This window comes from Megalobrama amblycephala, linkage group LG18 (assembly GCF_018812025.1).
Source record: "Megalobrama amblycephala isolate DHTTF-2021 linkage group LG18, ASM1881202v1, whole genome shotgun sequence".
In the NCBI taxonomy this organism is placed as follows: Eukaryota; Metazoa; Chordata; class Actinopteri; order Cypriniformes; family Xenocyprididae; genus Megalobrama; species Megalobrama amblycephala.
The window spans coordinates 31696692-31710907 of NC_063061.1; the positions used below are offsets into that span (position 1 = coordinate 31696692).

Genomic DNA, 14216 nt, shown 5'->3' on the forward strand with positions numbered 1-14216 from the left:
CTGCATGAAATCCATCTGGGCAATTAACATGGGGCCATTATGGAACCCGCGGACAATCCTACATAGGGCCCATTTTTCAACCCGTTTCATACCCATATGGGCCCCACATACAAATGTTGGCTGGGAAGCGAGGTACGGAGAATCAGGGGCGGCGCCAGCCGATTTTGCCGGGGCTTTAGCCCCGGATGTTTTGAGTCAAGCCCCGAATGTAATGACTGTCACTGAGCAAATATGACACTGGACAATAGCCTATGTAAACCCCCGAAATCATAAGTTGCTTTATTTCATTGCGCTTTGGCTTTGCATATACTGCATACAGTATCCGACCATACACCGGCAGCGCTTTCTCTCTCTCCTCTCCGACAGCGCGTTTACGCACACCGCAGTTGTACAGAGCCACGCCTCCTGTCACTCACTCAGAGCAGCGGCAGGCCTCGAGACTCTCTCTCGGTCCAGTGGAAGGGTTTTTGTTATATAACAACCGATATGACAACTTTAGCACATTTATCAGCAATACATTCATTCAGTGTTTCCCATTAATGACCCTGTACTGCCGCCACCGTTTCATAATGAACTGAACATTTACGTTTTACAACGAGCTAAAATCGAAACCGTGATATGGCTGTGTGCCTATATAAAACAGCAAAAGACAGCGATTAATTATATATACACTCTGTCTGTGCTGCGTGTTTTAAAGAGAAGTGCGCACATCTGCGCACGCGATCGGCTGGTGATCTGGTGATCAAAATAAAAGCTCAAGGATTTATCTTTTAAAAAGAAATCGTACAAAAGTATTGTAAAAAAGATGTTTGAACCCTTTTTAATGTCCAGGTACAAGTCAATGCTGTTTCTTTGTTCAATTTGCACACTGTACATGGGTTGAAGCTCTTAATTTTGAGTTTCCAGAGAGCACCAGATTGATGCATTTAACCTTAAAATTTTCAAAATTTTCTTCCGGGGGGGCATGCCCCCGGACCCCCCTAGAGCTGGTACATCCAACAAAGTCTTACAAATTACAGTGTCAAATAATGTACATTTTCTGAGCAAGAATACGTCAACAAAAGCTCCTTTCATGTCAGTAAAGCTGTTAATAGAAAATTAAATTGTCTTTGGACAAATATAGATTTGGTCTAAGCCCCGAATGTTTACAATGTCTGGCTCCGCCCCTGCGGAGAATATGCCCCAGGTCCTGGACCCATCCATCTGTAAAAAAGACCTGGGCCTGCTGCAGCGACTTGAAGTTACTGTATAACACAGCAGGTAGACGGCATCTCGAACACTACATTCTTCCCTCCATGCAAAGAAGTCTGGCGCCCTATGTATGTTTGTGCCGCAAATTCCCAAAATGCTTTGCGTTCACCACTGGGAATACGTCATGATGACGACACATTAGCAATCCTTATTGGGTCCGTTGAACACCGTTCATAAACTCTTAAAGGGACAGCAGTCCAGTATTCCTGCTGCTGTCTGTCATGTTAATCAAAGAACAAAAGACAAAGAAAATCACTTTCTGCTCTTGACTGAATACGATTTATAACTTTAATGGTAAGAATTATTTGCAATAAAGACTACAGAAATTAAGGTAACCAATGCAAAATAACACAATGTGTTATTTTACATTTGATTACTTTAATTTCTGTAGTATTTCTTACCTGAATAAAAACCCAGTTAACCCGAAAAACTTAGTTTCATAGCTCTCTTTATTCTATTGCATTGATTTGAGCTGTTTATATTTTATTACTGACTTTTACTTTTTTTTTTTTAATGAAAATACAACTCTGCATTGAAGAAAAGTAGATTTTTGTTTGTATATGTTGTCATTTATAGTTCTTAAAAAGAAAATCAGAAAATAATATGTATTGGCCGATCACACTAACAAAAAATCGGAACTCTGAATCGGCCAAGAAAACTGCAATCGGTGCATCTCTACTAAAAAGCTTCTGAATCCATCTAATATCTCTATGAACAACAGCATATCAAAACAGATAAATCAACTCATCAGCTTACAGTGTTTAAGTCTCCTCAGCTTTCATTGTCAATTGCACTCCCTATTGTTGCTGGCAACCAGCGTCTTTGAACGAGGGGGCGGGCCAAACAATATTTTGAATTTGGACTGCAGTACCTATTTTGAACACTGGGTGTCATTCCTACAGAGAGCCCCTTTAACGGTCCTCTTTGTTGTCTGAGGATGCGCTGCAGACGTCACGGTAACTCAACTCTCTCAACTGCCACCCAGAATTCAAAAAATGCAGCTGAACTATTCAGTGCAAATTCATTATTGTATATTTAACACTCTCGGGTCGGCGGTCACGCCGGCGTGATCACCGCGTTTTTTTTTCTAACCAGTGTGAAAGAGACTCAAAATACTCTGTCAATGTTGCACATACAATTAAGAGTTATACACCATTTTAATCTGTGGAATATCTTCTTTTATTTGTATACACTCAGAGTAACAACAAAATGTTGTGCTTTTTGTAAAATAAAGAAAACTAACATGATGCGTGATCTCTCGTCTCCCTCTGAACGAAGGCCAATCTGATAGTTCTCAGAAAATGAACTGTAACTTAGTGAATACAAATCACAAAAAAATTAGACTTATGTCTAAAAAAACATTGAAATGTCAGGTTTTAAATCGTGTAAGTCAAATCGAAAACAAACAGTGTTTATGTAATCTGTATGAAAAGAGAGCCATGTCAGAAGTCCGTGATTCAGCTCATTATCCGCTAATGCGGCCACGCCCACGGAGGGAGCGCTTTTCAGACGCTAAATTCTGAGTCAATACATGCATACATCGTCTAAATCGTGTATTTATTGTCTTGAAAAGTGTTTTGAATAGCCATAGTTAGCGATCTCTGTCCTCTGTTAGTTCGGTTAGTTCCTGGATTGCCTATTCTTCTTTAGTGCTCAGGCATTTGTGGACTAAAGGTGTACAGAGCGCCCTCCGGCTGCAAGTATGAATTCAAAACACAGTATCCAGCACTCATAGTAATGACAATAAATCCTGAATAAATATTACTCCTCTGTATAGAAAATTGACAAACATATGAGAATCCATCAGTATTTCTCCAAATGTGCATGCTTTTAAGCTAAAAGCCTATATGAAATGCCATATCCTCCTGGGACCCAGGAATAGACTTCTGTCCCCTGTAGTGGACATTATATTTTAGTGATTTTCTCTGACATCATACATGTCACAGTTTTAAGTCTGGATGTCCTGTAAAGAGCACATTCAGGGCTTTGCAGAGATACCAGATTTTTGGAGGTTTCGCCATTACAACAACAACAACTTCTTGGTCTTTAATTATGACTGAAAATGAAAATTAGCTCTCTTATGGAAATATGATAATATTTTGTGATTATTTAAATCGGATTCATTTTCAAATTGTTTATTATAAATCAACATCTCAGGAAAATGTTATGGGGTTTCAAATCAAAATATGACTTTCTGTTATGAAACAGAACATTGATTTCATACATGTCCAGTGTAGAGGACACCAGGACTTAAATCATGTTTATCAGGCATTTTAGGAGACACAACAAGTGAATAGGGAAAGAAATTATATCAATATTCCTATTAATTATTAGATATTATCATGAAAATGTTGCCAATTATTGCTCCCATTATTACACTTCTTTTTTCATTGCATGTTGCTCCAAGAATACATTAATATGCAAATTAGATACAGTGTATAGATACATTGTATTGAATGGGAAAACCGATGTATGGCCATTTTACCCTCATATTGCATAAAGTAAAATGGTATATCAATTAATTCCATTATATGTTTCATACCATAGTTGAGAATCATCTTTATACAAAGTTTGGTTAAAAACAATATTGAAGCCTAAAAATTGATTGGTGATTAAAAAAAAATCCCATTGTTTTTGCCTATAAATGTCATTTTATGTCATTTTATTTTTTAAACAACTTAGTCCTGGTGTCCACTACAGAGGACATATCATAACATATGAATAAAATATAATTTTTTAAAAAATGCTCTAAACAATATAATGACATGAAAAAAATGCTAAATTAAAAAAAAAAATGTTGGGTCTCAGGAGGATAGAGGTAACATAATTGTTCAGACACTTTGCATCACAGAAATACATTATATTTTAAAGAATATAATAGAATACCATTATTTTAAATTGTAATAATATTTCACAGTATTGCTGTTTTTTCTGTATGTTTGATTTACATTATGATGAGCTTGAGACATGATCAACAGAGGGTTTTTTCACAGTCTACCTGACTGAAAGAGCCTCATTATTTATGCAGGTCATTAGAGCTCTTTATTCGATTCTTTTGTCTTCTCAGGTGAGAATCACCCATTATTCATGAGGATTCACAACCTCCACGCATACTGTGTTTCTTGACCAAAGATGTTTTAGAAAATTTAAATCTCTCTATTGTTTTATATGAACAAGCAGGTAGCATAATTTTTACCTCATTTTGAAGCAAAAACTCTAGTCTACAACCTCAAATACCCAGAAGTCCTGTGAACAAAGATTCAATATATATTTTTTGGCCTTAAGTTTTTTGTTTTTTCAATAACCACGCATAAACGTTATTCCTTCAGAAACACAAACATGTACATACATGTTCCTCACATATTATTGTAGCCTAGTTTGTGCTGAATACAGTGTAATGACACTTTTTCCATTAATATGTTTATGAACAACTGAAAAAAGCACAAATGTCAGGGCATGTCAAAACTTCTCCAGGGCCCCAAAAATCCTCAGACCCCTGAGGGTTAAGTAATTTAAATAAAACATATATACATATAAATAAAACCAAAGACTATAGAATAACACAAGACATGTCACTTGTATTGTTTTGAATGGGAGAAAGTGTAATGCGCAATATGGCGGAATAAGTCCCGCCTTCAAAATAAGAGCCAATCGCCGACTGGTAAAGTCATCGTGTCACTGCAGCGGCCGTTAGAAGCCATACTGGTTTCTATAGAAACAGTCAGAAGCGCATTTAGGTCTGCGCATGCGCATTAGCTTGATCCAGCCTAAAAAATACAGTCCTTTTGTCATGATTTGAGCATTTGGGGAAAAAAAAATTATGAGACAGTTGTTGTCAGAATTCATTGGTGATTTCAAATATGAAATTGAATTGAAAGCTGGCAAACAGCTTTGGAGAATTTGATGTTTCCCCATTCAAAGAGATAGGAGCTGCATGGATGCCCAGGATGCCCGAGAGGCGTTTCAAAGATGGCCGCCAAGTGAAATGACTTGTCTTAAAGGGACTTTGATAGAACTAAACATATGTAGATAAAAAATTCAATATCCCGCCCAGATTCTGAAGTGTTCATCCGATGGACACAAGTTTTTTGACATTGAACAGCTTTTCTGAGTTAAATGTTACAAAAATGTGACATTTTTACAAGCTATTTTATTGCCGCTTTTCCGCGGTTGAAACAATGATTGATCGATTAACGTTACATGTGACAATACATTATACGGATTTCAGTAAGTTGTACTGTATCTTTCAACATACCTTCAGTATTCATTCATCCTACATACATTCATGTTTATTTCATGCTGTAAAGCGGAAGAGATGATCGGTTCATGTGTGCTCTGCCTCTGACATCGCTGTAGCGCTTCAGTTCAAACAAACAGTCACACTATAGAGCGTACTCTATTGGGCACCCCTGGTATAAACACTTGCTTTATGAGCTTTCAAATATAGTAGGATATTCATGGCTGTAATTTATCGCCACATTCTGGACAAATGTTGCATCTACAGAAATAAAACACTTTTTGTAATCACGTAAAATAAGATGCCTTTTTTCCCCATGAAAAGAGTGATCATAAAATTAAAGAAGCAATTAATGTTGGAAATGCATCATATGAAAGGCCGCTGTAAATGACTTAAATTGTGAAACATATGGTGCATATTATTACCAAAAAATGTACAAATGCAACAGCACAAAATAAATACAGTGCTCAAAATCACATGATAAAAGACAAAACTGCTCAAAATCACATGATAAAAGACAAAACTGTGTGTAACTCAGTCTCAGCCATTGTAACCCAGTGACTGGAAATCAACTTTAAATCTTAATTAACATGATCGAATCACTGTAAGTCATTGAAATCCTAGAAAGGCTATTATAAACATCAATCAATACAACTATTCAAGTGATACAGATCTTTATTCGGAACCTTGCATATAGTGCTGCTTAAAATACAACTAATCTATATCCTTGTCCCTTCTCTTTATTAATTTCAAGGGCGTTAGACTATATCAAGGGATACAGATGAGATGCTTGCTCATGCGCTTTTGTAAAGTAAACTGGATTAGATTGTACTAATTGTGCTCATAATTTCACTGATCAAGGTTTACAGTATGAGCAGATGATTTGGTTTTATATATTGTACATTTATTAATAAATTGACATTTATCAATGTTACAACAAATTACTTTATTATTAAATGATACTATGGAAGTAAAATAATGCCATGTGTTTTTGAAACAAAAATCATCTTGAATTGCACTAATTGAGAGAGAGAAAAAAATGTATTACATTAACTATGCTTGTATTTTAATGCATTGTATTTTTAGGACTTGCATTTTTTATGGGCTGAAATTCAACTTGGTTGCATATTTAAGCTGTGAATATTTCAATTCAAAACATTTCACACACATTTTCAGATTATTGAATTTTTAACATTGAAAATGTGTTGAATTGAAATATTCACAGCTTAAATATGCAACCATGTTGAATTTCAGCCCATAAAAATGCAAGTCCTACAAATACAATGCATTAAAATACAAGCATAACTAATGCAATGCATATTTTTTTTCCAAGTAGTGAAATCCAAGATGCTTTTTGTTTCAAAAACACAAGGCATTATTTTACTTCCATATGATACATTTTAATGAAAGGTATTTTTGATAGGTATATTGATAATAATTTATGTGATACTACACTAAGAATTGAATGACTAATTTCCATCAACAAATAAAGCTTGAGAAAAGCAGATACACACACACACACACACACTGATCTCTGAGGATTCATTACACACATTTATTCTGACATGTTATTTCACTGACAGAAGTTCAGCTCCAGTGGTGGACAGTAACTGAAAATCATATTGTAACTGAAAATCATATTTAGGTCAGTTGTTTTTGAACTAAATCTGCTGTAAAGGGCAACTGAATTGCTTTAATGCGGACACGTCACAAATCGCAATCTCAATTCAAACAGATCAAATCACATTTTAAAACTAACTTGCCACTTCAAATAACGGTTGTATCGATTACATCGTTACGACACTAGGAGGCGACAAGTGAATGTTAAAATGTATTTGACATTGAATGATTCATTCAAGATTTGTTCAAAAACATCTAGTAATGAAACAAGTGAAATAGTTATGAGTGAGTCATTAAATCATTCATTCAAACCCATTTTTTAAAATTAATTAATTAAATTAATTAAATCCTACGCCTTCCCTATTCTACTTACAGAAAAAAACGAAACTGGTGCTGCGTTCATTCCGTAAGTAGAATAGGGAAGGCGTAGGACATTCAGCGTAAACGTTATGAAGAATGCGGAAACGGAAAGTACGTTCAAGGCAATATTTTGTGTTTATAAAGCATAAATGGTTGTATTTTTTTCGAAAATGACCGATGGTTTCGCTAGATAAGACCCTTATTACTCATCTGGTATCGTTTAAAGCCCTTTGAAGCTGCACTGAAACTGTTATTTGGACCTTCAACCTGTTGGTAGCCATTGAAATCCACTATATGGAGAAAAATCCTGGAATGTTTTCATCAAAAACCTTTATTTCTTTTCGACTGACGAAAGACATCTTGGATGACATGGGGGTGAGTAAATTTATCAGGAAAAGTATATTTAAAAGTGGACTAATCCTTTAATGTAATGAAGAGAAAATAAGAGACTCTATAACATCTCACTGTTACTGATTCATCATGAGCTCAAAGCATTATGGTAGGGCTGGGCGGTTTTTCCGATTAATTCGAATTTATGTTTTGCCTCGATTTTATTGTTTTTGGAATCGAGAAATCGCGATTTTGAATAAAAATGTTAGCAATGTTGGTGAATGCTGTTGAAATAGATATGAAGAGTGTGTTAAGAAAGGCAATTAGAATAATCACATACATGCACTCCAACACTTAACAATACAGCACTGCGCCGCTATTTTTTTTTCACGGAGAGTTTTATACTTGTATTGTGTGCATTAGTTACTATCTTCATCTGAGAATTGTGTTTGTGTGTTATATTAAAAATGTAATTTTAACAATTAAAATCCGACCTCATGATGGCGCCGAGGCTTGCCCGCGCCTGATTAACCGCTCTCATGACAAAATTATGACGCGGGTATTTTGGATTTTTTCCATGAACGTAGAACCAAACCAACATCACTCAAAAAAAAGTTCTTAAGCGGCTGTTCATTCATAAATCCGTTATTGCGTTATAAAAATGAGACACAGTGAGGCAGTGGAATAAGAAAAAAGGCAAAGTTATTAAACGCGAGTTGAACTTTATTTTTTTAAATTGACCGCCGTGTTTTTACAATGCCGTTTCATGGGCGAGACGCTGCAAAAGACATGAGACAAGTGCAACACCTAAACATGTCCGCCAAACATAAAAACGATAGGACAAATAGTGCAATAGAATGCAAAAACATGTAAACCTGTTTGATATTTTATGTTTGTATGATGGTAACAGACTGAAAGCTGCTGTTGTTTTCTGTTTTTACAATCCTCTGAGATCCTCTGAGCGAGTCCATAGCTGTGTCTGATATAACATTCTTTCTTCATGTCGATGTCCGTAATATTATATCCATTATAAAAATCCATTTGAATGTCCACTGAGGTAAGCGATCTTTATATTTGTCCTTTTTATAATTAAGGGAATTTTCCATAACAGCGCTAAAACAACTTCCTCCTTTGTTTCCGAAAAATCTCAATTAAAAAGTCTTTTGCGACTCACTGACTCATTCACTCGTAAAGATTTGCCACCATCTAGAATTGTATTAATGTAACTTTCACTTAAAGGTGCTGTAGAACGTCTTTTTAAAAGATGTAATATAAGTCTAAGGATGTCCTCCTGAATGTGTCTGTGAAGTTTCAGCTCAAAATACTCCATAGATTTTTTTTTTATTCATTTTTTTAATTGCCTATTTTGGGGCATCATTAAATATGCGCCGATTCAGGCTGCGCGGCCCCTTTAAATCTCATGCTCCCTGCCCCCGGATCTCGCGCTTGCCTTAAACAGCATAAACAAAGTTCACACAGCTAATATAACCCTCAAAATGGATCTTTACAAAGTGTTCGTCATGCAGCATGTCTAATCATGTAAGTATGTTATTTATTTGGATGTTTACATTTGATTCTGAATGAGTTTGATGGTTCTCCGTGGCTAAAGCTAACATTACATACTGTTGGAAAGATTTATAAAGAATGTGTTTATGCATTATACAGACTGCAAGTGTTTAAAAAATGAAAATAGCGACGGCTCTTGTCTCCGTGAATACAGTAATAAACGATGGTAACTTTAACCACATTTAACAGTACATTAGCAACATGCTAACGAAACATTTAGAAAGACAATTTACAAATATCACTAAAAATATCATGGATCATGTCAGTTATTATTGCTCCATCTGCCATTTTTCGCTATTGTTCTTGCTTTCTTACCTAGTCTGATGATTCAGCTGTGCACATCCAGACATTAACCCTCTGGGGTCTGAGGCTGATTTGGGGCTCGTCCTGCTGACGTTGTATGCGACATCGATGTGCTATATGCTGTATGCTGATAAGCCATTTGGTCCTGTTTTCCCAGGTATGTGTTTTATTCGAGTTTTGTCATGTTCTATGTTAAAATATTAGCCCCAGCTGAATGTTAGCTTTTAGCACATGTGCTGTATCGTCTCGCACGTGCTCTCTGCTGTGTAACTGCGCCATCTAAGGGCTGCGTTATTCTCTCTCCATTTCATTTATATAAAATATGTAAAATGATGGTTACTTGAGTTTATATTTTCACTGTATTAATGTTAATTGTCTGTATTAGTGTTTTATATTTTATTTTCATGGATGTATGCTTTAAGAATTTTTCCACTATATGTTCACGCTCAATTTGAGAAAATGTATATAATCAGAGTCTCATAGCTCGTCCTGCTGACGTTGTATGCGACATCGATGTGCTATATGCTGTATGCTGATAAGCCATTTGGTCCTGTTTTCCCAGTCTTCTTGTCGCAGATACAGTAAAGCAACCCTGAGTGACCATCCACCTGATCTCCATGTGAATTTATTCCATCTACACACACACAGTCACATTGGTCCAGACGTCCTACCCTTGTCTAATGCCTTGAACATGAGCTGGCATATGCAAATATTGGGGAGCGTACATATTAATGATCCCGACTGTTACGTAACTGTCGGTGTTATGTTGAGATTCGCCTGTTCTTTGGAGGATCTTTTAAACAAATGAGATTTATATAAGAAGGAGGAAAGCAATGGAGTTTGAGACCTCACTGTATGTCATTTCCATGTACTGAACACTTGTTATTCAATCTATGCCAAGGTAAATTCAATTTTTAATTCTAGGTGCACCTTTAATCCATAATTACGCACTAATGGACCTTTTCTCAATAGCATACACAACATATTTATATAAAATATAATATTTATTGAACAACAATATTTAAATTAACACCAATAGCCATTATAAATGCCAGTAGGAAATCAAACACAATTGTACAATTCAGTCAAACATACAAAAGCAGTGCTCTACAGCAGTGTTTCCCAATGCTAAAAAATAAATGAATAAAATGCTACACAGTTAAGAACATATTGTCTGTGTCAGGTGGAAACCTCGTATCCCTATATTTCCTCATTTTTGTTTTATTTATTTATAAAAAAAAAAAAAAAAAAAAAAAATCAATGCTATAGACATCAGCCCACGTGATCATATAGTTGCGTGTGCATTTTGGCAATGGAAGTGGTGTTGTTCCCCAGTGGTTCTAACGTGTTAGCAACTACGAAAGTTATATTATATATATATAGTATATTATATTATAATATTATATATATTATAGTTTATGTATATATATCTGGCCACTGTATATTTGGCGATCTGCTAACATCTTCTATCCACTCCACTATAGTACACGGATCTGGTAGCCGGATACCATTTGATAAAGTCAACTTTTTAAAATAACATTGTCTGTCTGTGTTGCTTAATCTGCGCACACATACGTTGCTACGTCATCGTGTACAAACAGTAAAAGGGTCTATTGGTCACCTTTACACCTCTATGTGGGTTTTACCAGTGTTGGTCACGTTGCTTTAAAAAAGTAATTAGTTATAGTTACTAGTTACTTCTCACAAATAGTAATGGAGTTAGTAACTGAGTTACATCATTATAAAAGTAACTAATTACCAGGGAAAGTAACTATTGCGTTACTTTAAAAAAATAAAATAAAATAAAAATATGCCAAATAAATTGAATGCCCCCAATATTACATGTAAGTCTAAGAATAATTATTCTTGATGCGACTCCTGACTCATGATCCGCTCTTGCTCACGACATGAAATTTCTCTGTACTGTGTTGGTAGCCATTAAAGAAAACGTAGTTTCATATTTATGTTTAAATAGTCCTATGTTATGTTTTAAATTCATTTATTCGATTATGAAAAGTTAGTGAACAGCATGAGTAAGATGCATCATAAGATGCGCACATATATCGGGAGACATGGAGTGGGTCAGATAAGATTTTGACCACATCATTAAGTTTTGCTTTGTATAGCCTTTCTTTAAAGTGAATTTCGTTTTGTAAAAATTGTATCTTAATTTTAATCAATGTTTCATCTACCAATTGCTTTGATTTAATATATAACAAGCAAATATAGCAGACAATAAAATCATGACATGGAGGCACGGGCGCGATCACTGGCGCGTGAACTGGAGCGCGTCTCATAGGCTAAATGAACCAAAACTCAGAGGCTGCTTGCCTCGCAGACATGAGAAATATATCTATAGAATGCTTGAAATATCTACTTTAACGAAAATTAAGTTATTAAAAACGAAAAGAAAGAGGCTACTCTGATTATGTAGCCTAATCCGAATGAAATGTGCGTTATCTCTCTAGGCGCGTCCAGATGATCAGCAATGTCAACTTCATCTTTGCAGCCGACACTGATTCAGAAAACATTACTTTATTAATAAACAATTAAAATGTCTCCTTACTGTTTTTGTCACACTCATAATTATTACTTTTGCCGGTTCTTATGGCAATTATGCGTGCCATTGAGTGCTATATAGCCTTTATTATGTAAACGCTCCTTATTATGTTTATTCTCTCCAGTATTTAAGAAATTAAATTAATATAAATGTGATTGTCAACTAATGCTAAATGAACAACTACTAGTCGACTAGAAAAAAACTCATTTCACATATTTTCGATCAAGCATCAAAAAGGGTATTCTGGTTTGAGCTTGCGCTTCGCGCGCATGCTCTGACAGACACACACAGAGCATCGTACATTATTATCAGTTTAAAATTATATTTGTGTGTGACTAACCGCAGCACACACCAGAGAAAAAACTTTGCAGGTCCTATGGCTGAGAAACTTACTCGGTGAAAACCGCTTCAGTGGCTCAATTATAGTAACGCGGCATTTTTTTTTTGTATAACGCTAACGGCGTTGTAACGGGAGAAAAAGTAATTCGTTTGATTACTCGTTACTGAAAAAAGTAACTGCGTTAGTAACGCCGTTTATTTATAACGCCGTTATTCCCATCACTGGGTTTTACAAATATTAAACGAATGAAAAGGATTTTTAAGAGCTTGTGACAAAGCCTAGTAACTCCAAACTGTCAGTCAAACCTCATAAATCCGCCCCACCTCTATTGTGAATGAAGTGCTGCATGCAGTTTGTAGATCTCTGTATCTTTGCAATGCAAAGGTAAATAAAGAGCTAATGTTTGAAAAAAATAAAATGTAAAGCGTTTTCTTTGCTCAAGAAACACAACGTCAATAAAGGCTAATGTTTTATGTATTTGAAGAGCAGAAAAGAGTCTTGGTCTAATATTTCTCATCTTGTAGCCAATATGCTATGCTATATAGAGGATGTAAGTAAATAATAAATATAGCCTTAATATTAAATTATCAAATTTAGCATAGCACAATTCGACTTGCTCTGGAACAGCTGTTCTCAGCGGGTACACGAGCCTTGAACGGCCATTGACAGCCTGGAGCTTGCATCTCAGAAAACGTCTAAATAAATTGTAAAATAGGTGCTGATTAAATATGAGTCACATATTTCAGGTCTAAACAACTACATTCCCATCTATAAAAACAAAACTACAGTTCGTGGTACAACAAGAGTAGTATTCACAAAAATTACAGTGGATTTGATGCAAACGGTGAAAAGGAGTGCTGTTATCACTAGAATATCGCACAGCTATCAACCAATCAGATTCGAGAACCAGAAAGAACTGATGTATAGTGTGTTGTGCGTTTGGATGGCTATAATAGGGTCATTTCAAAATGTGGGCTTGTTGAATGCCAATAACTACTCAAAGAATGCTCAGACCTTCTTCAAGTAAACATATGTGACATATAACATGATAAATATAAAAAAAAGAATAGGCTCTCATCTTATTTTATTAATTTTTCTTTTATTTAGAGCATTAGTAGTGAATGAGTGAACTTTTAGATCAACCTTCACCATAACAATAAATAGGCCACATGTGTGTAGTTTAAAGAGAACAGACTTTTTATTAATATCAGAACAGATTATTAATACTTTCTCGGAGCACTGAAATAAATAAAACTTCAGTAACATAAAACAAATTTTGCAGAAAGTATAAAAATGTAAACATTTGGGGAAAATGTCATGAATCTAAACGCTTGTTCTAAAAAAAAAAAAAAAAAAAACTGTAAACACTTCCTGAGCAAAAGAAATTTAAACTCTTTTTGAAACATTTAAAAAAAAAAAAAAAATCAAATAAATATGAACACTTCAATAAATTAAATAATAAATAAAAAATTCTGTCAAACAAAACAATTACAAATTGTGTGAAAAACAATCTGGTCAACTCTCTCAGGTTTTAGTACTGATCTGCGGCATGTGACAATATTCCCACTTGTGCTGAAAGCACGCTCAGATGGAGCACTTGTGGCAGGGATGCACAGATATTTTTTTGCCAGGCTGGCCACACGTGGAAA

General features: G+C 35.2%; 1 long non-coding RNA gene across 1 annotated transcript; it reads left to right on the forward strand.

Annotated features, from left to right (window-relative positions):
* The first annotated feature begins 9745 nt into the window (after positions 1-9745).
* On the forward strand, positions 9746-10272 carry LOC125253244. Its single transcript, XR_007181385.1, has 2 exons — positions 9746-9824; positions 10230-10272. It is a non-coding gene; the product is annotated as an uncharacterized LOC125253244 (long non-coding RNA).
* The last annotated feature ends 3944 nt before the right edge of the window (positions 10273-14216 follow it).